This window comes from Vipera ursinii (assembly GCF_947247035.1).
Source record: "Vipera ursinii genome assembly, chromosome: 1".
Taxonomy (NCBI): Eukaryota; Metazoa; Chordata; class Lepidosauria; order Squamata; family Viperidae; genus Vipera; species Vipera ursinii.
Window position 1 is genome coordinate 298,404,895 of NC_139512.1, and position 26,464 is coordinate 298,431,358.

The 26,464-nt window shown below is 40.7% G+C and overlaps 1 long non-coding RNA gene across 2 annotated transcripts; it reads left to right on the forward strand.

Annotated features, from left to right (window-relative positions):
• The first annotated feature begins 2,572 nt into the window (after window positions 1–2,572).
• On the forward strand, window positions 2,573–26,464 carry LOC310632277. Of its 2 annotated transcripts, none has more exons than XR_014490822.1 (3): window positions 2,573–2,751; window positions 25,425–25,479; window positions 26,441–26,464. It is a non-coding gene; the product is annotated as an uncharacterized lncRNA (long non-coding RNA). The 2 variants fall into 2 exon arrangements; XR_014490823.1 differs by lacking the exon at window positions 26,441–26,464 and adding an exon at window positions 25,579–25,638.

Below are 26,464 nucleotides of genomic sequence, written 5' to 3' on the forward strand. Positions count from 1 at the left end.
CATATGCAAATTGGTATAATGATGATTGATCAAGCAAAACCTCTTTGAAAAATCATAAATTTCTTTAATCAAGTCTTGATGTCAATATATACATACATCTAATTGGAGAGCTTTGATAGTTGAGGTAAGCCATGCTAGGTTCACACATCAAAACTATGTGTTTATTTTTATTGGGTTCCTGCTGCATTGCATCACTGTAGATCATTGTATTATAGAAATATGAAGCTGGGTGACTGTGGCTGTGCAGAGGACCACTAGCACAGAAAAATGCATGTGTATTATAGTTGGCAGCATTGCCATTTCTTTTGCCAAATGCACCTTCCCTGTAGTTATCTGGGCATTCATCTAGGCTAGAGGTTTTCAACCACTGACCTTAAGAATGGGGTCAGTCTGCAGATTGCTTTGCCTTGGTCTGCAGTTAGACAGTCAGTTCTGGCTATTAAGCTGGACAACCCATTCTCGCTTTCCTCCAAACAATAGCAGAACCTCACCTATTGGAGAGACAGATACTTTCTTCCTTTTATTCCACCATATTACCTGTTTGGGTTGCAGAAAGTGAGAAGAACATCTTCTGCTGACTTACACAATTTCCAGGAGGGAGATATTTGTGTATCTGTCACTGAGGGCCTCTGAGACCTCTCACTTCCAGCTATATTATACTAGAAAATGTGTTATAAGCTAAAGAGCAGATTAGTATGAATCCTCTCTGCTGACTTCTTTGGTTTTCCCTTGGGTTGAATAGTTTCTATCTGCTAGAGGGAGAAGGGGATCCAATAGTGCTGCCTTCTTACTGATTTTTCTTATAGTTTATCTGCCCTTTAAACTGTATAATCTGCTTTATCTTCTTAGAGAAGGAGGGCATTAAAAATTGCACTGGTTTTCAGTACAGAATTTCAATACAGAATTTTAAATGAAAAATTCTCTTTTTAGAGAGATTCTATTTTACAAGACAAGAGCATTAAAAATAACTCTGTGACTTACTTTGGAAATTTCTGGAGAAACATTAGGTAAACCTTCTGGCTTCCAAATACCTCAACTGGTGACTGGATTAGGTCTGAACAAAATGGTAAGCCACAATACTTGGCTGCAGAACTACATGTGGTGGGAAATAAAATGGCACCAGACACTCATGAAACAAAGATGATTAGGGGACTGGAGGCTAAAACATATAGGGAATGGTTGCTGGAATTGGGTTACAGCGTTCCGTGCGCCTTTGGCGTCTAGTCATGCCGGCCACATGACCACGGAGACATCCTTGGACAAACGCTGGCTCTTCGGCTATGAAACGGAGATGAGCACCGGCCCCTAGAGTTGGAAACGACTAGCACGCATGTGCGGGGGAACCTTTACCTTTACCTTTTTTAGTAGTTTAATGAAGAGAAGGACTAGGGGTGACATGATTTTAAAATACCCTGTAAACCACCCTGAGTCCTTCAGGAAAGGGCGGTATATAAATTTAATTTAATAAAATAAATGATAGCAGTGTTCCAATATCTCAGGGGCTGCCACAAAGAAGAGGGAGTCAAGCTATTCTCCAAAGCACCTGAAGGCAGGACAAGAAGCAACGAATGGAAACTAATCAAGGAGAGAAGCAACCTAGAACTAAGGAGAAACTTCCTGACAGTTAGAACAATTAACCAGTGGAACAGCCTGCCTCCAGAAGCTGTGAATGCTTCAACAATGGAAGTTTTTAAGAAGAGACTGGCCAGCCATTTGTCTGAAATGGTATAGGGTTTCCTGCCTGAGCAGGGGGTTGGACTGGATGACCTCCATGGTCCCTTCCAACTTTACTATTATGATTATGACCTGTTTAAATCAAAATGTCAGCGGCTTTCCACATCTGGGCCATCACACCAAGCCTGTAGCAATAAAATCTTTGGATACGTTGGAAGAACTGAACACGAAGCCCATGGAGTCAGGTAGTTGTCCACAGCGTACTGGTGGCTGGGAAAAGCTGCTTCACATATCTAACTATACACAGTCTCCCTTTACTTGTCTTCCGGCAACCTTAGCATCTCTTGACAGACGGGATTTTCAGAGCTTTAAGAGGAACGATCCTCTGGGAACAGAGGCAGGAACTGACTCATCAAGGTAGACATTTAGGGTGCAGGATGCAGTATTTGACTCAGGGGTGGGTTGGGAGGGGGGCGGCTGGAGGCTAAGCGGGGAAGCGACTCAAACCAGCAGCGAGCGAAAAGCTGGGCTCCTCGTCTTGCTGGGGCTGCTAGAGCAACATGGCGCCCACCCCAGAGCCCTCCTCAGTCAGGAGAATCGAGGCTCCCCTTCTTTTAAACGTCGCCCGAATTCGGGAGCTTCCCCGCAGCGGCCAAGCGGTGAAAAGCCGCGCTGCTTTTTTTCCTTCCGCTTGGAACTGGGGCCGGCCCCTTTAAGAGAGGGTAGCACGGTAGCGGCGAAGGCGAGCCCCGCCGCCTAGCTCCGCTTGCGGGGCTGGTAAAGCGGCCGCCGACTGGCAGCGGAAAACAAGTCCCACTTCGATCTTCCAAGGGCGCGTCCACGCCGCCCGCCTCTGCGCCACCCCCCCCCACCCCCGAGGAGTAGAGTTTGCCCCGCCGGTGCGAAATCCCGCGGGGAGGTTTGCGGAGGGCGTGGACCCGCTGACAAGGGATGGCAGGTCGGGAGTCCTCAGCTGGACAACGGAGAGAAGCCAGCCAGAAGATAGATAAATAAAACCTCCCACCAGCCCCCCCTCCGGTCCCCCCCCCATCCCGGCATCCTGCATGGAGGAGCTTGGTAAGTCAGGCGAATGGGAATGCCTTTGCTGGGTCTTTAAAAATAATACTAATACTACTAATAATACTACTAATACTACTACTACTACTACTACTACTAAAATAATAAAATAATAAAATAAAATAATAATAATAATAATATAATAATAATAATAATAATAATAATAATAATATAATATAATAATAATAATAATAATAATAATAATAATAATAATAATAATAATAATAATAATAATAATAATAATAATAATTCTTCGCAAGTTGGTTTGATGCAGTCTCCTATACAGGACAGCTGACCAAAGACGAACTGCAACGGAGAAGGGAGCTTCTTGAGATTGTATGCTCCTTTCCACCACCACCCCCAAGTAAATAAATAAATAAATAAAAAAATCCCCCTTTCCGCGTTAACTCTTTGCAGCGGGGCTGAGAAACGACAAGCGAGCGAGGCGAGCGAAGGGGCCGGTGGGTGCGAGCAAAAGGCGACGAGCTCACTTCGGAAGGGCGCGCAGCTTTTTTGGGGCGATTCACGGCGGACCGGGGGATTGCTTAGAAACGTCATTTCGGGCAGAAGGACTCCCAAGTCCATCGGGCGGCGCCTGGTGAGGTTTATTCTCGGGGTACTACCGTACGCGTTCGCAGGATTGCAGAGGCTAAAAAACAAAAAAAACAACAACTTTGCTGCGACTGATTGTTTGCCTGTCTTTTAAATGTTGCGTTGCGCTTCGGGCTATAATTGGAGGGCGGGGTGGGGGGGACGACACGGAAACCTTCCTAAGTCAAAGCAGGGGCGTTGATACGTGAAGTTGAGGTTTCTAAATCCGTTTCGTCGCCAGTTGTTAAGAATCGGCCGATCCGAGCTCAGCTGGGACTACTCCTGCCGGGTCCGACCAGGTACGGCAGGGGGCGTCGCTGCGACGCTGGGGGATGGCCGGGTGTAAAAAGGGGCAACTTGGTAAGTTGAATAATTCAGTTGCGCTTGAATTGGTACTAGAGAAGGGTGCCTGGGCTAAGCTGATGATTAGGCTGATCAAATGAGTGAGGAAGTACTATCGCTCTGTCGAATGTGAAGGAACTCTTTCTTTTCTTTCCTTTTCTCTTCTCTCTTCTCTTCTCTCTTCTCTCTTCTCTCTTCTCTCTTCTCTCTTCTCTCTTCTCTCTTTTTTCTTTTCTTTTGATGATAGCTGTATAAGAATTATTTCACAGTATTACTGGAGGATCATATATAATTATCATTCCATATATAATAATCTGCCTTTGCATGTTGTTGAAATATATTGATTTGGAATTCTTCCAGCATCATTTTAAAAAGGTGTGCGTCGTTGCTAAGCATATCAAGTTTGGGAAATGCGCCAGACTAGGCTCAGATGGCGGTGAAAGGTGAAAGGACTGTCCCCCAGAGTAGAATGCAGAATTCATCTTTAGTGAGCAATCTTTTTAGTGAGCAAATCTTTCTTTATAGTGAGCAGTCTTTTGCACAGAGCTGTTCCTTGGACTGAAGATTAAGTAACAGGATGCCCAAGACCGGCAATGATATTTCTTCTCCCATTTTTTTGTGGGGTCTTGGGCATACAGGTAATTCTCGACTTGCAACAGTTTGTTTAGTGAATGTTCAAAGTTACAACAGTACTGAAAAAATGTGACTTATGACCGTTTTTCAGAGTTACAACCTTTGTAGCATTCCCAGAATCGCGTGACCAAAATTCAGATGCTTGGCAACTGGTTCATATTTATGACCTTTGCTGTGTCCTGTGTGTGTGTGTGTGTGTGTGTGTTCATGCGATCCCCTTTTGTGACCTTCTGACAAGCAAAGTCAATGGGGAAGATTGTTAAGATTTACTTAACAACCAGGTTGCTAACTTATCAACTGCAGTCATTCACTTAACAACTGTGGCAAGAAATGTTGTTCAATGGGGCAAAACTCACTTAACAAATGTCTCACTTAACAACAGAAATGTTGGGCTCAATTGTGCTCGTAAGTCGAGGACTACCTGCATATTAATATCCAGTTGCTTGAAGACTTCAGTCAATGGCAATATCTTGCCAACTTCTTCATCCCATAAATGGCCATAATCTTTGCAGGGTTGAGTGATCCTCTCCAGAAGTGCCAGCCTTCAAGTTGTCTCGTCAGGATACTGATTGATTCCTTCCCTCTGATTTTCTGCCTCTACTGTCTGCAGTTGATTTTCTGTTCTGTGGCTACTGAATATAGCTCCAACCTGTTATGTTCCCCCACCTGTTGAATTTCTATTTCCTTTCTGTATTTTTTGTACCTTCAATCCAATCCAATCATCAGATCATTAAATTCATTATCCCTCTCCACTGGGAAGGGGTTGTAGCTTAGGGTCAAAACACGTTGCTTTGCTTGTAGAAAGATGACAGGCTGGTATGCAATACCTCCAGGCTAGACTGGAAAAAGTCCTGCCTGAGACCAGAGAATACTGATGCCAGCCAGTCTCCGTACTGACAATGGGCCCAGAGACTTGGCACCAGCAGAGCTTCCTATAGGCAGATGATGCTTGAGATTGGCATTTGGAGAATGAATTTGCTCCTCTTGATTCCCAGGACTTTAATTGGCCTGGCTATGATTTGTTAGCCCTTCTAAAGGTTTTCTTTAAAAAGGCTGAAGGACTGTCTTCTCAGCATGAAAAGAAATAGCATAACCTATCAAGAGCCAGTTTGTGGCTCTGAAGAAATGAGCCATTGAGCCTCATCTGGTCTCCTTGTTTAGTATCAAGTCTTGAATCTCTACGGTACAGTTTTTGAGTGGGGTTAATAAGGATTTCTATAATAGGGTAGTTGCATTGCTGGATTCATAAATACAAAGAACATCCTTTCCTGCTGAGCTGTTTTTTTTCTCTCTCTCTCCAGAGCTGAGTATGAGATATGGCCAAGAACAGGATATAAAAGTTGATCTTTCTTGCTTTTTTTAATTGATGCTGAAAAACAACCTTTTACTATCCCTGTTTTCTTCATTTCAGGTTGAAGAAAAATGCATGTTTTATTGCAAATACAGTTAGTCTAGTGCTAGTAGAAAAGTGTGGTTCAAGCCGCGGATGCTTTAATATCAGAGCTTGATTGTGCCTGTAGAATTTCAGATTTTGAGATTTCTAGGGCAGATCCAGGAATGGCATTATCTGAATATGCAGAGTAATGTTTCTAAAGCTCTGTAACCTTAACATTCTGAGGTTGGGAGATCACTCGCTGACTTACTCTTCTCAGCGCAAACAATAAATCTCCTCAAAGCTACTGAAAACATGTCATGAAATTTGCTCATTCAGGTTTTTGGCATTTAGAATTCATTGAAGGTTTTTTTTTTTGCTGTTATGGGTGTTGCTAAGTGATGCGGCACATCATACCAGAAGGTTATCTTTACACACAGCTGGCAGGTGATGTGTATATTTTCAGACCTACTTATACTTCTTAAGGCTTAGTGAAATCCAGCATTCTGTTCCTGCTGACAGACTCCCCTTTCATAGGAGAACTGGCTTTTTCCCCTCTTCCTCTGAGTACTTACTGCACACTTAGATTCTATTCATAAAACTTGGAGGGACCCACTGGAGCAGCTTTTGGGGGGATGTTTGAGGATTGCAGTGGGGAGTGGGGAAATGAAATGTTCCTTTGTGCCTCTAGATTGCAGCTCATGCAGCCCTGAATTTGGGCCTATTGTAGGCGCACACACTGGGCTTTTTCCTTTCTCCACAAACCTGTCCCCCAATTCCTTTTGCAGTGATAGACCATATCGGCAACAGAGTTGAGAGATTCTTAAAAAGGTATTCTGGAATATGAATGGCCAATTGAGGTCAGGGGCCATAAAGGAAATAAGCTGTTATTGTTCCAATAATAATAATAATAATAATAATAATAATAATAATAATAATAATAATAATAATAATTAGTTGGAAGGGACCTTGGAGGTCATCTAGTCCAACCCCCTGCTCAGGCAGGAAACCCTATACCATTTCAGGCAAATGGCTGTCCAGTCTCTTCTTAAAAACCTCCAGTGTTGGAGCATTCACCACCTCTGGAGGCAGGTTGTTCCACTGGTTAATTGTTCTAACTGTCAGGAAGTTTCTCCTTAGTTCTAGGTTGCTTCTCTCCTTGACTAGTTTCCATCCGTTGCTTCTTGTCCTGCTTTCAGGTGCTTTGGAGAATAGCTTGACTCCCTCTTCTTTGTGGCAGCCCCTGAGATATTGGAACACTGCTATCATGTCACCCCTCACCCCTCTCTTTGTTAAACTACACATACCCAATTCCAGCAACCGTTCCCTATATGTTTTAGCCCCCAGTCCCCCAATCATCTTTGTTGCTCTTCTCTGTGTGGGAATGAATAAAATGAAAAACAATGTGAAGTGGTACCTTGTTTAAGCTAAGACCACCTTGCTGCAAAGTAAGATCTTTGTGCAGCCAAATATTTGGGGTGACTGCTGGAAGACTGGCAATAGAGAATGTTGACAAAGAAGACAAATGTTTTTTGTTTTAAGTCTGATATCATTCTTCTCTTCCTTGGAAGGGTTGACAAATTACACAAAGTTCTGTAAAATTCGGGAAATTGGGATTCTTGACCATCTGGATCACACCGATTGAGGAAAGAGGGATTATGCAAAGTATTGCAGTTAAAAGAAATTTGAGTCTCAGGGACATATAGAACATGCCATTTAAAAATGTGGTGCCTGTGCAGTGACACAGTGCATTTGAAAGTTGATTTTTTTTGTCTGAACAGGAAGAGCAATTCAGCAATAGATACAACTTCCTAGGACCTAGGTGATGGTGGGTCCCATTTATTGGTTATGTTCCATATTTATTATATTCATCAAATTTAGGCATCACCTGTAGCACAATACAAGTCACTTTGGGTGGTTTTTCAGGTAAAGGTCATAAAACTAGAATAGAGTAGAATAGAACTGGAAGGCACCTTGGAGGTCTTCTAGTCCAGCCCCCTGCTCAAGCAGGAGAACCTATACCATCTTAGACAAGTGACTGTCTTGTTGTTGTTAGTTGCAAAGTTGTGTCCGACCCATCGCGACCTCATGGACAATGTTCCTCCAGGCCTTCCTGTCCTCTACCATCTTCTGGAGTCCATTTAAGCTCACACCTACTGCTGCAGTGACTCCATCCAGCCACCACATTCTCTGTCGTCTCCTTCTTCTCTTGCCCTCAATTTTTCCCAGCATTAGGCTCTTCTCCAGTGAGTCCTTCCTTCTCATTAGGTGGCCAAAGTATTTGGGTTTCAACTTCAGGATCTGGCCTTCTAAAGAGCAGTCAGGGTTGATCTCCTCTAGGACTGACCAGTTTGATCGCCTTGCAGTCCAAGGGACTCGCAGGAGTCTTCTCCAGCACCATAGTTCAAAGGCCTCAATTCTTTGGCGCTCAGCCTTTCTTATGGTCCAACTTTCACTGCCATACATTGCAACTGGGAAGACCATAGCCTTGACTATACGCACTTTTGTTGACAGGGTGATATCTCTGCTTTTTAGTGTGCTGTCTAGATTTGCCATGGCTTTCCTCCCGAGGAGCAAGCGTCTTTTAATTTCTTGGCTGCAGTCCCCAGCTGCAGTGAACTTAGAGCCCAGGAAAATAAAATCTGTCACTACCTCCATTTCTTCCTCATCTGTTTGTCAGGAATTGAGAGGGCCGGATGCCATGATCTTGGTTTTCTTAATGTTAAGTTTCAAGTCAACTTTTGCACTCTCCTTCTTCACACGCAATAAGAGGCTCTTTAGTTCCTCTTCACTTTCTGTCATTAGAGTGGTATCATCTGCATATCTTAGGTTGTTGATATTTCTCCCAGCAATCTTAATTCCAGCTTTTGATCCATCTAGCCCTGCCTTTCTCATGATGTGCTCTGCATATAAGTTAAATAGGCAGGGCGACAGTATACAGCCTTGCCGGACTCCTTTCCCAATTTTGAACCAATTAGTGGTTTCGTGTCCAGTTCTCACTGTTGCTTCTTGACCCGCATATAGTTTTCTCAAGAGACAAATAAGATGGTCAGTGACTGTCTAGCCTCTTTTTAAAAATCTCCAGTGATGGAGCACCCACAATTTCTGTGGGCAAGCTGTTCCACTGGTTAATTGTCCTCACTGTCAGGAAGTTTCTCCTTAATTCCAGGTTGCTTCTCTCTTTGATCAGTTTCCAACCATTGTTTCTTGTCCTGCCCTCTGGTGCTTTGGTGACTAACGTGACCCCCTCTTCTTTGTGGCAGCCCCTCAAATACTGGAATACTGCTATCATGTCTCCCCTATTTCTTCTTTTCTTTAGACTAGCCAAACCCAAGTCCTGCAGTCATTCTTTGTATGTTTTATTCTCCAGGCCTTTGATCATCTTAGCTGCTCTTCTCTGATTTTTCCCCCCAAATTCTTAACATCTTTTTTGTGATATGGTGACCAAAACTGGCTGCAGTATTCCAGGTGTGGTCTTACTAGGATTTTATAAAGCGGTACTAATACTTTGCATGTTCTTGATTCTATGCCTCTGTTTATACAAACCAGGATTGTATTAGTTTTTTTGCCTGCTGCTGCACACTGCTGGCCCATGGTTAAGTGATCCTCCACTAGGACTCCAAGGCCCCTCTCTCTCAACTAAAAAGACACAATTAAAATTGACTTGGGCTGTTTATGAGGCCGAGAAGCTTCAGCGGTACTTTAACCTGGATTCCTACTTTGAATCCCAGGCTGGACCTACTGGCTAATTTTTGCACTTTCTGGGCACAATATGGCCAATTTTTATATATCTGGGTTTTCTATTCTGTTCTGTAGGGCAGGAAGGGCTCAATCTAAAATGTTTGGTTTTGTCTTGGGGGGGGGGAAATGTTTATATTTGCTGCATCTGCTTTTGTAAGATTTATCCAGCAGCCTTAATCTTTGCACAAAGCATATTTTAAGAATGCAGATGAAAGTTTGCATTGTCTGTTTCTTAAGAATTTCTTATACAACATGGGGCAGTTATGCACGCCACAGTTTATTTTGCTATACTGACAAAAATATAAAGATACATGGCCGATTGCTTTTTCTTATCTTAGCTGATAAATCATTTTGGTAATAAATGTGAAGGATGGGGGTCAGAGGACTCTTTATTGCTGCAATCCACCAAGCATCTTCCTCCTCAAAATATTCCAGACTCTCCAAATGAATGCATCCTGTTGGACATTAATCTCTTGGAGAATTCTGAAGCAGTCAAGGCAAAGGCATCTTAAGATTTCTAAGGCTACTTCCAGAGTAAAGTTTCTCTGAGATCTAGTGGTCTTGGCACCGCAAGCCATGCAGAAATTACTGCCTTTGCCTGGTTAACTCATCAACAGGTTGTGTTCCTTTTGACACATTTATTTTATTTATTTATTTTATTAGATTTATATACCGCCCCTCTCCAAGGACTCGGGGTGGTGTACAGGGCAATTAAAACGCTAACAACACGCAAGGTATAAAAATTAAGATTAAATCAATAGCCTTAAGTAATAAATACAATCTAAAATTTAAATGTTTTTAAAATTTAAACACTAAAATCCAATCCCTCAGTCCAGGCCAGCCTGTTCAAACAACCAAGTCTTCAGGTCGCGGCGAAACGAGCGAAGGTCGGGAGCCATCCGGAGCTCACCGGAAGCTGATTCCAGAGGGCAGGCGCACCCACAGAGAATGCTCTCCCCCTGGGGGCCACCAGTCGACATTCCTTGACCGATGGCACACTGAGGAGGCCCTCTCTGTGGGAGCGCACAGGACGATGGGAGGTTAATGTCGGCAAAAGGTGCTCCCGTAAACATCCATCAGCAGAAATGGTAGTATGAATTCATCCATGGAACTAGCATGCAAGTATAGGGTTTAGTGCTAGAGAGAAGAGTTGCAGTGAGTTTCAGATGAGTGTACTGTACTGCACACACACACACACTCACACATGCTTCATTCTCTTTTGCCAGTATGATTGTTAAGGGAAACTTAACACTTTTTATTAAATGCAGTTTAGTATTAAACCCAGCTGCAAGCGGCTGACTCAGTAACAGAAGCAAGGGCTTCTAAAATTCTCTTTATAATTATGCGGATAGGCTGGGGGTTAGGAACTCTTATCTAAAGGTGTTACCATGAAACACTAATTATGATCTGTCTGAACTATAATATAATGGGTTCAGTTCTGGAAAGGAAGGTTTTAATGCTGCATAGGGCTAAATAAAGAAAACATTTTAAATTCCAATTTGACCTACTTCTTCTGGTATTTTGTCTTCTGAGCAGTTGATTTCAGAAATGTGCATAATATTAGTGATCTGTAAGGCACCAGAACAAGAAGCCTTTTTTGCTGTTGTTTTTAAAAAAGAATGTGTGGTGGATGGTTACTGAGGAAATTGGTGTAATGAGAAGACAAATCCTTTATGAATATGCAGAATGGAAGTTTATTATAGTAGAATTCTGATCATTAGAAAACGGACTAGAGGAGAGGAAGATGCTTTTGCAGCGATGTTTGCATACTTGGAGGAATACTTTAATAGAATACTAGACTGATTAAGGGAAAGGGAGGGTTTTTTTTCTGTTCTCTCAACGTGATCATCAGTTGAACCCTGAGCATGACACAAAATTTTACATTTGAGTGCTTCCCCAACTGTGTATATGTATGTGTATGTTTTCCTAACAAACTGAATTCCAGGGATGTTTGTGCCAAAAGAAGGAAGTAATAAAAGCCATTTTTTCCTAACTTCTCTTTTAGTTCTGATAAACCATTTAGGGGTCCCAGTGGGCTGATATCCCTGTAAACAACTTTCAATCTGGAAGAAATGTGCTAGTGAAAACCTGGCTGCCTATGGCTTATCTAATGAGACAATACAGAAAATGGAAAATGATGAAGCAAAGCAGATATAGAAGAGGAGGATTGTTGACACGGGGTGATAGCAAGGCAATACAAGTCTTGGATTACTGCCAATCATTAACATTAACTCCTGCTCTCAGGACTTAGGGATGGTAAACATCAAAAGATTCCACATGTCTGCCCAAGTGACTCTCCTGGCCATAGAAGACATCTGACATTGTCCTCTTGTGTTGTAAATTCTACATTTTGTAGAAGATCTACATTTTGTGATATGTAGGCCCTTTATAAGATCAACAACGACAACAACAAGAAAACTAGGCAGAGATGGTGATTCATTTAGCTCCTTTGTGCTAGCAGACCATAAGAATGCTGTTACTCACAGTGTAGCCAAATCCTATCTGGCTGTGAGGAGAAGGAGGCAGCAGAGACTGTCTAACCCAGTTGTACTTCTCTCATAACCTCTTTAAGTTTAACCCGCAGCACTAACATTTTCCTTTTATTACTATTTAATGAATTGTGGGGAAATTTAGGCATGTTTGAGGTATTTAATAAAGTTTATTTTGTGGTGTGCTATTTTGTGAAATTCAATGAAGAAGCTCTAACAGCTGTTTGCCAGTTTGATGATTAAGGCACCAGACTAGAAACTGGGAGACTGTGAGTTCTAGTCTCACTGAGACACAAAGCCAACTGGGTGACCTTGGGCCAGTCACTTTTTCTCAGCCCTAGGAAAGTGGTAATAGAAGGCATTTCTGAAATCTTGCAAAGAAAACTGCAGGACTTGTCCAAGTAGTCTCCACAGGACTTGTCCAGATAGTTTTCAGGAGTCAAAACTGAATCAAAAGCACAAAACAAAACAAAACTAGTTGTGCTGCCTTGGCTCTTTAGTGGAAATGGAAGGAGGATTTGTGATTTTTTTCTAAAGCTCGAACTTATCTTTCCTAGTGCAATGGTTTCTTTTGTACTGTTATCTAATTGGTTGTAGCACAATTGTTAATTTGTAAAGGAGGCCTAAAATCAGTGGGCTTCTGTGCCAGGATTGTCCGTTTTTTTGACCTTTCTCCCTGGGGTCCCCCATTTATGGTATTTGGCAGTTCTGAAATGTGTAGGTGGTTGAAAGTTTGTCCAATTTCTAAATGATCTCGCATGTGGATGTTATGTGCTTGATGCAGTAGCCATGCAGAACAAGGTGGACTAAGGACAAACTGGAAGAAATTGCTCTTAGTTCGATGAATATCTCACTAGTGTTACACACATGGTTTGAACCTGGCATTTTGTGGTTTTCCAAATACACAGGGTGGATGCCATGCAGCGAAATTTAGTGGGTATGCCAATGCGTACAGCTCTGTGGCTGGTAACTTTACCTAGATCTGGCTATTTGACAGCCTGATCATATGGCTGTGTTTATTTTGAAATCTGCAGAAAGTACTGTAACTTCAGAAACGTTTTCCAGCAATTGATGAAACTGGAATGCTCACCAAATGGTATGGCTCTTGTGTTATCTATTCAGTTAATTAAAAAAAAAACTTTGGAAACCTTGGTAGAAGCAGTTTATGCTACAGTATAATTCAGTTCTTGCCCTACTGCCCTTCCTTAAAGAAACTCCGGGGCCCAGAGCCTTGCAGGTACAGCTGAGAGGAAAAGGGGACATAAGTGGTTTTATTAAAGGTATTTCTGACTGAAGCTTAGAAAGCGCCCAGACTGTGTGAACTGGAAACTTTAAGCCTGTGAGGGAGCTTTTGATGGAAATATTTAAAAGGATCAATTTTATCGGCTGCTAGAGAAGCAGAACATTTTTATAGTAACCTGATACTGTAATACCAGTAACATGAGCTGGGACTTGATTGGCTGTGCCAAATGCTTATTGCAAACTGAAAATACAATTCTCAGTATAAAGGAAATGTGAATGAAAACTGGGAGCAGGGACTCTCCTCTTAGTTATAAAGCTGCCCGCTTATGTTTAATTTGCCTGAAATTGCTCGTGTCCTGTAGTTTCGTATCTATAATTACCAAGGACCTGAAAATCCCGGAAGCTTTAATTGAAAGGCTGAAGTAACTAACATTCCTGCTGTCATTCTGACTCCCTAGTGCCCACTCCCTTCCATTAACATTCAACATGCTGGGTCCCCAATTAATTAAATGCACTTTTTTTGATATGTTATGCATAATAACAGCGCTCTTTGAAGAACATGCATTTGCAAATGCATTTGAGATTTTATTCATCTTTTATTGCTCACTGTGTATTTTAGTGTGTATCAACATCAGTGAAAACTCTTTGTGTATCTTCCATGTTTGAAAAGTAAGAGTTTTAATAAACTGGACAAAATAGACAAAATGTTACTGGACAAAATAGACAAAATACAGTGGTATAAAAATCCAATAGAACAGACCATACTTTAAACGAGTTATGTTTTCATCTCACTCTAACCATCAGATAAGGCAGTGGTTGGCTAAATATTGTTGTTGCTATAAATCTGTATTTGTCTGGCTTAGATACAGCTAGATGAACTAGGTATGACTACAGATAGTTTATGTGAGTGGAAATTTGTTATAGACATGATTCCCTAGTATTATACTTCTAGCTTCCGGAAACAGTGAATTGTTATGTTGTGATGTGATCCAGGATAGATCTGGTTCTTTAAAACCTTTGGAGAAATTGTCAGAACTTATAAATCCTTCTGAACCAAAATGGGAGGCTTATAGCTTTCTATTCTGTTTATATATGGGTGGGCCACTTTTAGCAGCTTCTCACAAGCAAAGTCAATGGAAAAACCAGATTTACTTAACAATTGGGTTACTAACTTATCAACTGCAGTGATTCACTTAACAACTGTGCCAAGAAAGGTCATAAAATAGGGCAAAACTCACTTAACAACAGAAATTTTAGGCTCAATTGTGATCGTGTCAAATACTACCTGTGTCTGTCTATCTACTATCTCCTTTTTAAAGCTATGCGGATTTCATGTGCCAGAGTTCTAAGTTTGATATGGATTATCCCACCCCTTACTAGTACTACGAGTAGTAATAACAACAAAAATGATAATGATAACAATAATGATGATGATGATGACGATGATGGTGATGTTGGAAGGGACCTTGGAGGTCATCTGGTCCAACCCCTTGCTCAGGCAGGAAACCCTATACCATTTCAGACAAATGGCTGCCTAGTCTCTTCTTAAAAACTTCCAGTGTTAGAGCATTCACAACTTCCACTGATTAATTATTCTATCAGGAAATTTCTCTTTAGTTCTTGGTTGTTTCTCTCTTTGGTTAGTTTCCATCCGTTGCTTCTTGTCCTGACTTCAGATACTTTGGAGAATAGTTTGATTCCCTCTTCTTTGTGGCAGCCCTTAAGATATTGGAACACTGCTATCATGTCACCCCTCGTCCTTCTCTTCATTAAACTTCTAGACATACCCAGTTCCAGCAACCATTCTTTATATGTTTTAGTCTCCAGTCCCCTGATCATCTTTGTTGCTCTTCTCTGTACTCTTTCTAGAATCTCAACATCTTTTTTAAATTGTGGTGATCAAAACTAGATGGAGTATTCCAAGTGTGGCCTTACCAAGGCATTGTAAAGTGATATTAACACTTTACATGATCTTGATTCTATCCCTTTGTTAATGTAGCCTAAACTGTGTTGGTTCCTGGTGTTCACAGCTCATTATGCTCTTGTTGTGTGAAATTATCAGTGTGTTGTTTTGCACATCTGTGTGTACAGCATATGTTTAAAAAACAATGACAATATTTTTCCCAATGAGGAAATCTTTTTTAAACAGAATTATGAATGATGGGGACAGGGTTGTAAGAGTGGCTGATTAAAGAATTCTGAGAACTGTGTAGGCAGGACAGAGCTAGTACTGTTTCTGTAGAAGTTGGAGTAAAACTCCTGGATCTTTATTTGACCTCTTTTGGCAATCATCCTGTACCACCAAGAAATTAGTAAGGAATCCTTTGCAGCTTTAATTTTTGGAGTGCAGAGATGGTTATAGAGCTCTGAACAAAACTCAATTGATTTCTAGAAGATTGAAGTTACTCAGCAATTTTGTTTCAGCTACTTTGAGATAAAAATGAATATGTTTTTTGTAAGGACAAACATCCACATTTTCATTCCTTGGTGCTGGGAATATTTAACTCCTTACTATGCTGTTCCTTTGATTTGAGCCTTGATTTGGTTTGAGCTTTGATTAGACACACTGATAATCTATGTGCAAAGTGAGAGAGATCTGGCCAAAAGATCTTTTCTAGATTAAACTTCAGCTTAGATTGTACTAGAATTATATGTGTGAATTGATTTTGTTTGAAATTTTAATCTTTCATATTTTGTGTATACAACTAGGAGTCAGATTTTAACCTGGTCTGGTGCTGGATATAGAGAGCCGGTGCAGGATAGTCATGAACTGGGACTGTGGAGACCTAGTTTCTTGTTCATGCTCAGCTATGGAAGTTCAATAACTAAGTTTGGGCCAGTCTTCTTCCTTCTGTCTCTCAGCCTAACCCAGAGGTCCCCAACCTTTTGGGCACCAGGGATCAGTTATGTGGAGAAAGGTTTTTCCACGGACTGGAGGGTGCGTGGTTTTGTGTGGTGCCTGCATCCCACAAATGGGGCTTTGTTTGTGCGGACTGGTTGCTGGCATGCTGCAGCCTGGTAGTAGTCCACGGATCAGGGGTTGGGGACCCCTGGTCTAACCTATTTCACAGGTTAGGGTTGGAGTTGTGGGGAAAAATGGGAGGAGTGAACATTATGTACCCTGCTTTGAGCTCCTGAACTGGAATCTAATAAATAAAACTAGAAAAAGTAAATGAATAAGTTATAGGTAGCCAAATTGACCTGGGTTAACTATACTTTCCCAAGGAAACTGACCAGGTTGAGGATTAGCCATAGATAACTGTATCCAGTTAGGTTGCTGCATTCTAGTTATTGTGATCCAGAAGCTGGGCAAATTTCTGAATATTTTCTATATGGAATCTAGGCAAAAATGTGAATGCACTGCTTTTCTGGTCTCAGTGTCAGGAATGGTTATCTCAGCTCTCCTCCCCCCTCCCTCTAATTCCTTGCGAGGCAATATTTTCATATTTATCTTGTGAAGAAATGTGGTGTTTTCCTGCTGCAAGGAAATCCATGCAAATTTAAGTCAGCTGAAGTGACAGTCATTTTCCTTTCTCTGAGATTTATTATGCCTGTGTAGTTTTTGTCTTTTTGTACGCTCTAGTTTAGGTCTTTCATTTCTTTAAGTTCTGAAAGAGGACTTGGATAAATTTAAACTCTAAAATAAAAACCCTTACAAAGGTTATTTTTTTCTCTTTAAGACCAATTTTGCTAGTATGATCCTTTCAGGATAGAATTTCTTGGAATGGTTTTGTGTATTTGATAGAAAGGGAAGTTTTACACTGAGCATTTAGCTGATTTGTTCACTTGGATCTGCCTTTACCAGAAATAGAACTCGGTATCTTCTAGCAAAGTGCAAACCTTTGTCCCACCATATACGTATGTCCCATTTGGTAATGCAATAGAGAACAAAAGCTTGGAAAGGAGGAAATTTGGTTCTTGTGGGATGAGACATAGCAGAGCTCAAAGAGCAGGATAGGATTGGGACAGGAAGAGATCAGTATGGAGAGTTTGCAGATATTTTCTAAAATCTGGAATTGTGTATCATGAAATAGAGTGGCATTTTACATGAACTACAGACTTCAGATGGCCCTTCAAAGCAGTTGGCTGGTTGTCTGTTGTTAGGAACTCAGCGTAGTCCCGGACTACTGTGGGAGAACTGCATTATGATGGAAAGATTGGCAAGCTTTGTTTTTGTTTTCTTGCTGGGGTTTTGGACCATTGGGAGTTTTATTTCTTATAGCATGAAGGATGCACAGTAAGGTTTTTCCTCATAGGTGGGTTGGCTGCAGAGAATAGCAGGTGGACATTAACCAGGTCTTCATCCTTGTTGATGCTAACTTTTCTATTTTGCAAAGAGAGGAAGAAACAGGGAAAATAAACTCTTGGCTGGTATCTTCTACTTTAGGAGTAATCTGCCCAGGGCCCCCAAAATCCTAGATCTAGCGTGAATCTAACCATTGTTATGATCACTCTGTTTTGTCCCTCCATCTCCCTTCTGTTTCTGAGCAGAGTGTAAACCCATCTATTCTAAACCACACTGTTGCTTTCAGCTAGGAGAGAAAGAGAAAGACATAATGAAGGAAATCAGGCAGAACTGATCTTCATTAGCATGTTGAAGTTTTCAAAATATAGTGAAGCAAGAGGGTAATGATTCTCTGGATTTCCTCTGTATGTCTGTTTTTGAGGGATGAAAATAGCTTCTCATTTTGTTGACACTCAGCAGGAACTGAGACTTGTTTGTAAAGAAGAAGGAAGATGTTACCTGTATTATTATTATTATTATTATTATTATTATTATTATTATTATTATTATTATTATTATTATAAGCAAAATACCCATTATCATCATAGCAATGGATCCTTATGTGCTTTCTAAAGGGCTGCCACAAAGAAGAAGCGGTAATCTGTTCTCCAAAGCACTTGAAGGCAGGACAAGAAGCAATGGAGTAAACTAATTAAGGAGAGAACCAACCTAGAACTAAGGAAAAATTTCCTGACAATTAGAACAATCAGTGGAACAACTTGCCTCCAGATGTTGGAGTGCTCCAACACTGGAGGTTTCTAAGAAGAGATTGGACAACTGTTTATGATATAAGGTTTCTTGCTCGAGCAGGAGATTGGACTAGAAGACCTCCAAGGTCCCTTCCAACTCTTGTTATTCTTTCCAGTTTTTCCAAGTTTCTAACCTTTCTCTAGCAGTACTACTGTTGGTCTTTCATTCAGAAAATGGAAGACCTTGATCCAATAGGGCAGACTTCATATTCTGGTAGTGCTGGGGAGGTGTACAATAATATAATAAAGTTCAGTCTTGGGTAATTTTTTGCCTGAGATGTTGTATATTTGCTGAGTAGGAGGATATTTAATGCACTGTATTGCTATAAGAGAGAAGAGTTAAGGATTAAAGGAGTATTTGATCAAGGATCCCATTAGAGTCCATTGGAGTTGAACAGTAATAAACGCAGATAAATAAATACATAAAATATTTCAAGAAGCCATGAAACTTAGCACCAAATATTAATTCTAAGTAAGTCGTAGCATTCTCTGTCTCTGAATGCATTGAACTTCAACTTCTTAAATCCCAGGATAAGAAAGGTTGAAGGTTGCATTAGAAATGAAATAATAATTAGAACAGTACTGTTCTAAAGTGTAACCATCTTGTCTTTCTAATTTTACTTCCCATTGCTACAAAAACTACCATGTATCTATAAATATTACCATGTAAAAGCATACAATTCTTTTGGGACACTTGGTACTACTGCAAGATAATCAGCACCAGTTTACAACCAGGTATGCAGTTAATCATAGGACTGTGATCTTGTGGTGTTCATCTCTTTTCCCAAAGACAAGATGGTGACCACTGACTGAATGCCTTTTCTATAAGTGTGGATGGCCATGATGTCATTTCCTTTTTCTTTTGAATATAATTTCTGATAGATCATTTTTAAAGTAGCATAAGTCCTTGAGTGGGATTTTCATTTTACTCTATTAGGTAAAGGTAAAGGTTCCCCCGCACATGCGTGCTAGTCGTTTCCAACTCTAGGGGCCGGTGCTCATCTCCGTTTCATAGCCGAAGAGCCAGCGCTTGTCCGAGGACGTCTCCGTGGTCATGTGGCCGGCATGACTAGACGCCAAAGGCGCACGGAACGCTGTTACCTTCCCACCGTAGCGGTCCCTATTTTTCTACTTGCATTTTTACGTGCTTTCAAACTGCTAGGTGGGCAGAAGCTGGGACGAGTAACAGGCGCTCACTCTGCTACGCGGCACTCGGGATTCGACCCGCCAAACTGCCGACCTTCCGATCGACAAGCTCAGCGTCCTAACCCACTGAGCCACCGCGTCCCTAATTTACTCTATTAATTCCCTTCAATTCCTATAGGACTGGCTATTAATTACAATAGCTTATGAGAATCATTGTTACATCAGAACAATATTATAGCTAATATGGAATTTGAGACTCTTATCATCATCTTAATTTGATATAGGCAATTACGTACCTTTCCTTTCTCCGAGACTCATCCAGAGTTGTCATTTGTTAAAGGACAGAAGGGAAAAGCCAAATTTAAAAATAGCCTTATGCCTCATTATTTCCTCCACTTCCTGTTCTATGCTCCAACATTGCCTGCAACTTTGGCAGTCCTTTAGGCTCAGGATTATTGGAAAAGTTGCCTACTTAAGTGATCATCTAGATAAAGTTGGGTATTATGTGTGTGTGAATATGTGTTTGTTTGGGTGCATAGGGATGTGTATGTGTGTGTGTATATGTGTATGGATGTCTCACTAACACGCTGTCTCTTTCTCACACACTTTCTCTCTTGCCTTAACCACTAGATTTCATAAAACATTGTACTATATTCTGTATGTATTTACCTGGAAATTTATACCTAGTTCCATACCCGTTCTGTACCTGAGAGCTACCTCTACCCCATATTTCTCTTCTTGTGCATGAACCTTCTGGAACATCTTAAGATGTCAGCATCTTTACAATTCTCCTCTTCTTGGGAAGTTAGAACATATCTTGGAGTCTAGCTTAGAATATCTTCAGAGCCATTTCTCTGATGATTGTTCAAGTCTGTTGCCTCCCCAAATATAAGCTTTCTTTTAGGAGGTTCACCTGGATGCAATACTACTTATTTTCTGAATCCAAACAAAGGCATTTTTTTCTGGCATTTACTATAGATCTCTGACTTAATTGTGATTTTCCATTGGTGGCTAAGGCAAAGTACAAAAATATACCATCATTCCTTGCAAATATTCCCTGACAACATTTGCAGTGCAAACTGGTTTAATCCTTGGGGACAGGATACTGCTTTTCAATGGACTAGTGTCTCAGAATATCAAGTTAGTTGTGCAAACACAAATCAGTAGACCATTTAGCAAATACTACTCTGCCCTTCATGCTAGTCTCTCTCTCTAGCATCTATAGCCTAAGGCCACTACCTCATGCCTCATGCTACAACAAACTTTGTCTCTGCTGTTACATTAGATACACCAGAATCATCTTACCGTACTGCATCTGGCCAAAGTCTGTCTTAGTCCAGCATTTGTTTATCACAGTGGCTGACCAGATACTCACTAGCAAAAAATAGTGGCCGAGCTCTCTCCCTCTGCGACCTACAGTAGTTTGTTCCTCTTCTACTTACATTATGCTGTCATCCCAGACATAACACTGAGTCTTCATACCCTTGTAGATCTACCCCCCATGAATTGATCCAGTACTCTTTAATGAAGTTGGTCATGATTCCTGTGTCGTATAGTTACAAATTGCACAGACTAATTATGTTACATTCATTTCCTGCTGGAAATAAATAGAGATCAGCATTTCTACTTTTCTCACTAAGTGTACTTACAAAGTATCCTGGTCTAGCAGGATACCAGTAGTATAGCATAGTAAGTACGTCTTGGCCTGTCTTCAACAACAAGGAGACACCTCTGGGGCATCATTTTCTAAAAAAGTAAGCTCATGGCTTACTTATGATTCTTCACTGCAAGTGGCTTTCAACCAGCAGAAAGTTTGTGGCTATGCTTTCTAATTCTTCATTTTAATAGATGACCTCTGTTGCCTTAATTTTATTGGATACTTACAAAAATGTGATTGTCTGCCAATGAAAGAAGAAGAGTTATACAGGAAAAAGGCTCGTTAGGAGTCCAGCCTCTGCAGCTAATAGCTTTTGAATGCAAGGGGAGCTTTCCAAGACCCACAGGGTTGCTTTGAAACTGCAGTTAATACTGTCATATGCAATGAAGTGTACATAAACCTCTCCTGTTTTTATCACAAAGTGACTGGCTTGCATTATGAATTTGAAGTGTTCTGTATTAGTACAGCCGAGGCTAACTGGATGAAAGCCAACCATAGGCTGCCTTCTTCCACAGTTAACAAATGATCTCATTGTGGTTTAGATCCATTGGAGTTCACAAGATCACGGATGTCCAAAAATTTCTTTTGGACAATGTTCTCCCCACCAGTAGGCATTTATATTCTTCCCTGGGTTTTATGGGATAAGTCTATTTTGATGACTTTCTGCTGTAGAAAGTGAAACAAAAGTAATGTTCTGATATGGTCTACAACCACATGTCTGTGCTGGCAGCCTGTATTTCTATGAAATAAAAGACCCGCAGGGGGAAACGCCTTCCAAACTTTGGAGCCAGATTCTTCAACAAACTGCAGAATTTCCTCAGGTCTCAAGGGCATCCAGCTCTGTCCTTCCTCTATGGCTTGTGACTGTTTTTGGGTCTTGCTGTTGAATGCAGAGTATTTTTGATGATCCTGTGTGTGAGAAGCTTTCTCCAAGTATCTCCCCAGTCACTGTGTGGGAATTCCTCAGATCCCTAGCCAACCTAGCCAGTAATTGAGAGGGAGAGAGATGTGATACACCTTTTTTCTTTCCTGCATGAAGGTCAGTTCCTTCTTCTATTGAGGATGGGGCAGACTATCAGGCTGAGAGGTGTAGCCATGTGGCTTCAGACTTCCTAACCTGTGGGTAACCTTTATCCATAGCTGCTGGTATGTTCTTACGTTAGAAGAAGGTAACTGGTCTTTACAGTGCTCTGAGATGGTAGAAGTCAGAATATTTTCTTTCTGTACATGTGAAATCTGTTAGGATTTTATGCGGACCCACACTTTCCCTCAAACTGAACTCAATTTCTGGTGAATTACATGATCTTATTTATTTAGTTTTCTTGGCAGCAGTACTAACATGGTTTGCCACTTGCTTTTCCAGACTTTTCCCCCCCTTTCCAGTCTAGTCTGCAGCCTGGAAATTTTCTAGTGGTCTCCTGTCCATGTGCTAACTTGCCCTGATTCAGCTCAGCATTTTGCAAATCGGCCAAGACTGGCTAGGCTGCTGCTACTTATATCCATGAATGAAATATATATATATATATATGATGCTTCAGTGCTGTCCTTCTCTGCTTCTTGTATGGAATGGGTGCAGGGGAGACACTGGAAATAATTTCCAGTTTCAAATAAATTGCAGTTGATTTTGTTTCACAAGGGCATTATTGCCTTAAAGCATAGTTCGTTAAAACACACAAATCAAATCAAGGGCTTTTTTTTAGAAGTGCCTTTTAATTATAGATTAAAGTAACCACAATTCCTGATTCAGACTGACTGGCTTAAACCAGGGATAACATTGGAGACGCGTGGAGATAACATAGGGACGCGGTGGCTCAGTGGGTTAGGACGCTGAGCTTGTCGATCAGAAGGTCGGCAGTTTGGTGGGTCAAATCCCGAGTGCCGCGTAGCAGAGTGAGCGCCTGTTACTCGTCCCAGCTTCTGCCAACCTAGCAGTTCGAAAGCACGTAAAAATGCAAGTAGAAAAATAGGGACCACTCCGGTGGGAAGGTAACAGCGTTCCGTGCGCCTTTGGCGTCTAGTCATGCCGGCCACATGACCACGGAGACGTCCTCGGACAAGCGCTGGCTCTTCGGCTTTGAACCGGAGATGAGCACCGGCCCCTAGAGTCGGAAACGACTAGCACGCATGTGCGGGGGAACCTTTACCTTTACTAACATTGGAGAAGAGTTGCCCAGATATAGTTTCTGTGCAGTGTAGGGTTAACACTAAATCTACTTTGTGTTTTTTTAAAAAAAACACCCTGCACTAGAGATTTTCTTCCACGACTTTTAGTGACTATTATTAGGTGTATGCCACACCTAATATTGTGCGTGCTGAAGTGTTGCCACAGAAAGGTTGGGTGTTTGTGTATCTGGCTTAATATGCAGAGGCATACTTTTGTGAAGGATTATGAATACAGCAAATTTATCTCTCTTGCTACATTTCTCTAAATATGGCTGGAGTGACTTAGCATCATGAACCATTGTGTATATTCTGTTTACAGTATGTGTTTCTTCTCACATCTTTCCTCCTCTTGCACTAAATCAGCCATTCCAGTCTGTAGTGGAATGTGCCTAAGCAGTGATGTCCTGGCTGAGCTGGATTTGTGTTTTTTACAAAGTTGCTTGTGAGACCTGGTCATTTGCTTTTAAAGCATTATGTGAATGTGAACTGGGGATATGAAACAAGTATTGCCAGGAACTGCATATTTTACGATGGGCCATATGGGGTGGCTGAATGGTATGTATGCTTTAAAGATATAATTAGATGATAAACTTTACTTGTTCTGGTTTTTGGAATTGTTCTTAGTTCATTTTATTTTTGCATGTAGTTTCTTGTGCATCAAAATGGCAAACGAGTTTTGGTGCTGTGCCTATGAAAGAGAAAAATTAACAGGTTCAGTTTTCTAAGTAAGTAAAGGTCCATCCAGATGACCAGATCTACATCTGTAGAAGGCTCTAGAAGGTAGCAGCATAAAATGATGAGAAGGGTTTCATTTCAAGTTCTTGTGGTCTTACATTTTGGTCCCCTCTCCCTTTAGTTTATGAGACAATTTCCTTTGGCATTTAAGTATCTACTATCTAGCTGAATAAAAAAAAATACTTACCTGAGAAAATATTTCTATTCAGTCACTACTTTTCTAAATGATTATCTCCTTGTAACTGTTGTCAATAACTCTTAGTGTTGTAAACAAGTTAAACTCAGTGTGCTAAGCCATAGCATATTGAGTACATTTTAAGAATAGGCCGTGTGGTATTACGGATAAAAACAGTGATGTAGGACCAAAAGAACCCAGGTTGATTCACTTTTAGCTGTAGAAGCTCCCTGGGAGATGTGGGGCCATTCATTCTCTCTCATCCCAACATGACCCAAAGGATTGTTGTTATGTGAAACAAATTACAAAGGAAGTTGCTGGGTGAGCTCCAAAAGAAAGAAATGAAATATGCATCTAAGAGATAAAATTGTATCTCATTGATGAGAGGGGAAATCTACAACGGTATGCTGGCTTCCCTGAATTCTTGCTTTCTGAATTATATATAATGAAGATTGATGGGATTTGTCAGTTCCCATTTTCTTCTTGCCTTGGTCAAAGCAGGTCAGAAAAATAGTACAGCAATAGGAGCCTTTTAAGCCTATTAAATTCTTTCCTGGTGATGGGAGACGGATCCTCAGATAAGCAAAACACTTTAAAATGGGTATGATTTTTCACTGATCTGCAAATACAGCTGTATAATGCAATGTGTATATAATGCAACCTATTATTTCCTTTGGAGTAGACTACACTAAGGAGCCAAATGTAAACTTTGAGGGTATGACCTAGAGAAATTTATTGGTTTCATTCAATAGCTCACATTCCTAAGGACTTCTGTCATTCTTGTATCAAAAGTAGCCAAGGGAGGAGGGGGGCAGGAAACAGTAATTTTTCTCTTGTTAAATATCTACATTGCATTCTCTGATTGCTGATAGTTCATATTTCATTTTGGATTGAATTCTGTAGATGGCTGCTATTTATAATGAAAAATGAGTGGATAGCTCCCATATCAAATACATTTGACAGCTTCAGAGTTTAAAAACATCTTTTATAACATATTTTTCCTTTGTCTCATGAAGTATTTACTGTTTCCTGATATGAACTAACAGATGAGTCCCACTTGGTTTTTGTGCCTTTTGTCAATCAGAGAGGTAATATTTCACTTTTGAAGACTGAAAGATGCAAAATCTCCCTGGTTTAGGACAGGGGTCTTCAAACTCAGCCCTTTTATGACTCATGGACTTCAACTCCATGAAGTCCGTGAGTTGAAGTCCGTGGGTCATAAAAGGGCCGAGTTTGAAGACCCCTGGTTTAGGAGGTTTTTTGATGGTAGTTTTGCAAGGCCAGGGAGGGTGCTGATATATATGTTTCTCTTACATATTTTCTCATCAGTCTCTGGCTGTGTTTTCTTCTTAGAGGGAAAACATAGCATGGAGGACTTCCCCTGTGGTAGAATTGAAAACATAGAAAGGTGAACGATTGTAAATGTGCGCTAAAAGGCCCTAGTTACCTCACAGTTTTGTTCTACTCTACCAGTGGTACAATTGCCCAACTTTCTGGTTTTGCATAGACTTCTGTTACAATTGCTACCTCACCATCCCAACATGCAGCAATGGCAGAAAAAGAAGGGAGTAACAATGGAAACCAGAGAGGGGTTAAAGAAACCACAAATGACAAGATAATATGGTCTCTCAAGAAATGTTCTGGATTAACTTCATAATAAGGTTTTGCAAGAGTCTGAGGAGATTACAATTTCCGCATTGTTAACTCACTAAAATGTTGGAAATACTCTGTTCCTCGTAACCATATAAAGTCAAATAGAATTGTTTGGCTAGCCAGGCTTTTAAATATATGACTTTGCCTGACTTTGCTTTATAAAACTGACTAAAAAAAGGAGGGGGGAGGGAAGGAAGAAATCACAGAGCTAATAGCCTGCTGGTACAAATTCTTTTTTTAAAAACAAAAAATACCGTAGTCTAAATGCTATGTAAGAAAGAGCATTGTGGCCTCATTAATGGAAGTTCAAAGATTTTGAATTAGAAATTAAAGTAGCTGCCCACAACTGTTTATGGAAAGGATATTCAAGAATCCGAAACCTCCAGCAAAATTTGCAGTGAATCAGCTGCAACTCTGCACAATATACAGCATAGATGTACAATTTTTAAAGAAGAATTTTTTAACAAAATAAAAGCAATACCAATATTAGAAAAGAATAAAGGAATATGAAAAATAATGACTAAAAAGAAAATAGGAAAAGAAAAGAAACAAAGAAGGAAAGATTATAAAGAAGCAGCTTCCAATCTCTTTGACAGTAGTTATAAATGCATTTATATTTTACCTTTAAAATTGCATTATAATTTCCTTCTTCCATAAGCAACTCTTTCTTATCATCAAAACCATAAATCACAATTTCATTTTTTTTCTTTCTTCAGAAAAAGTTCATAAGGAGTTTCCAG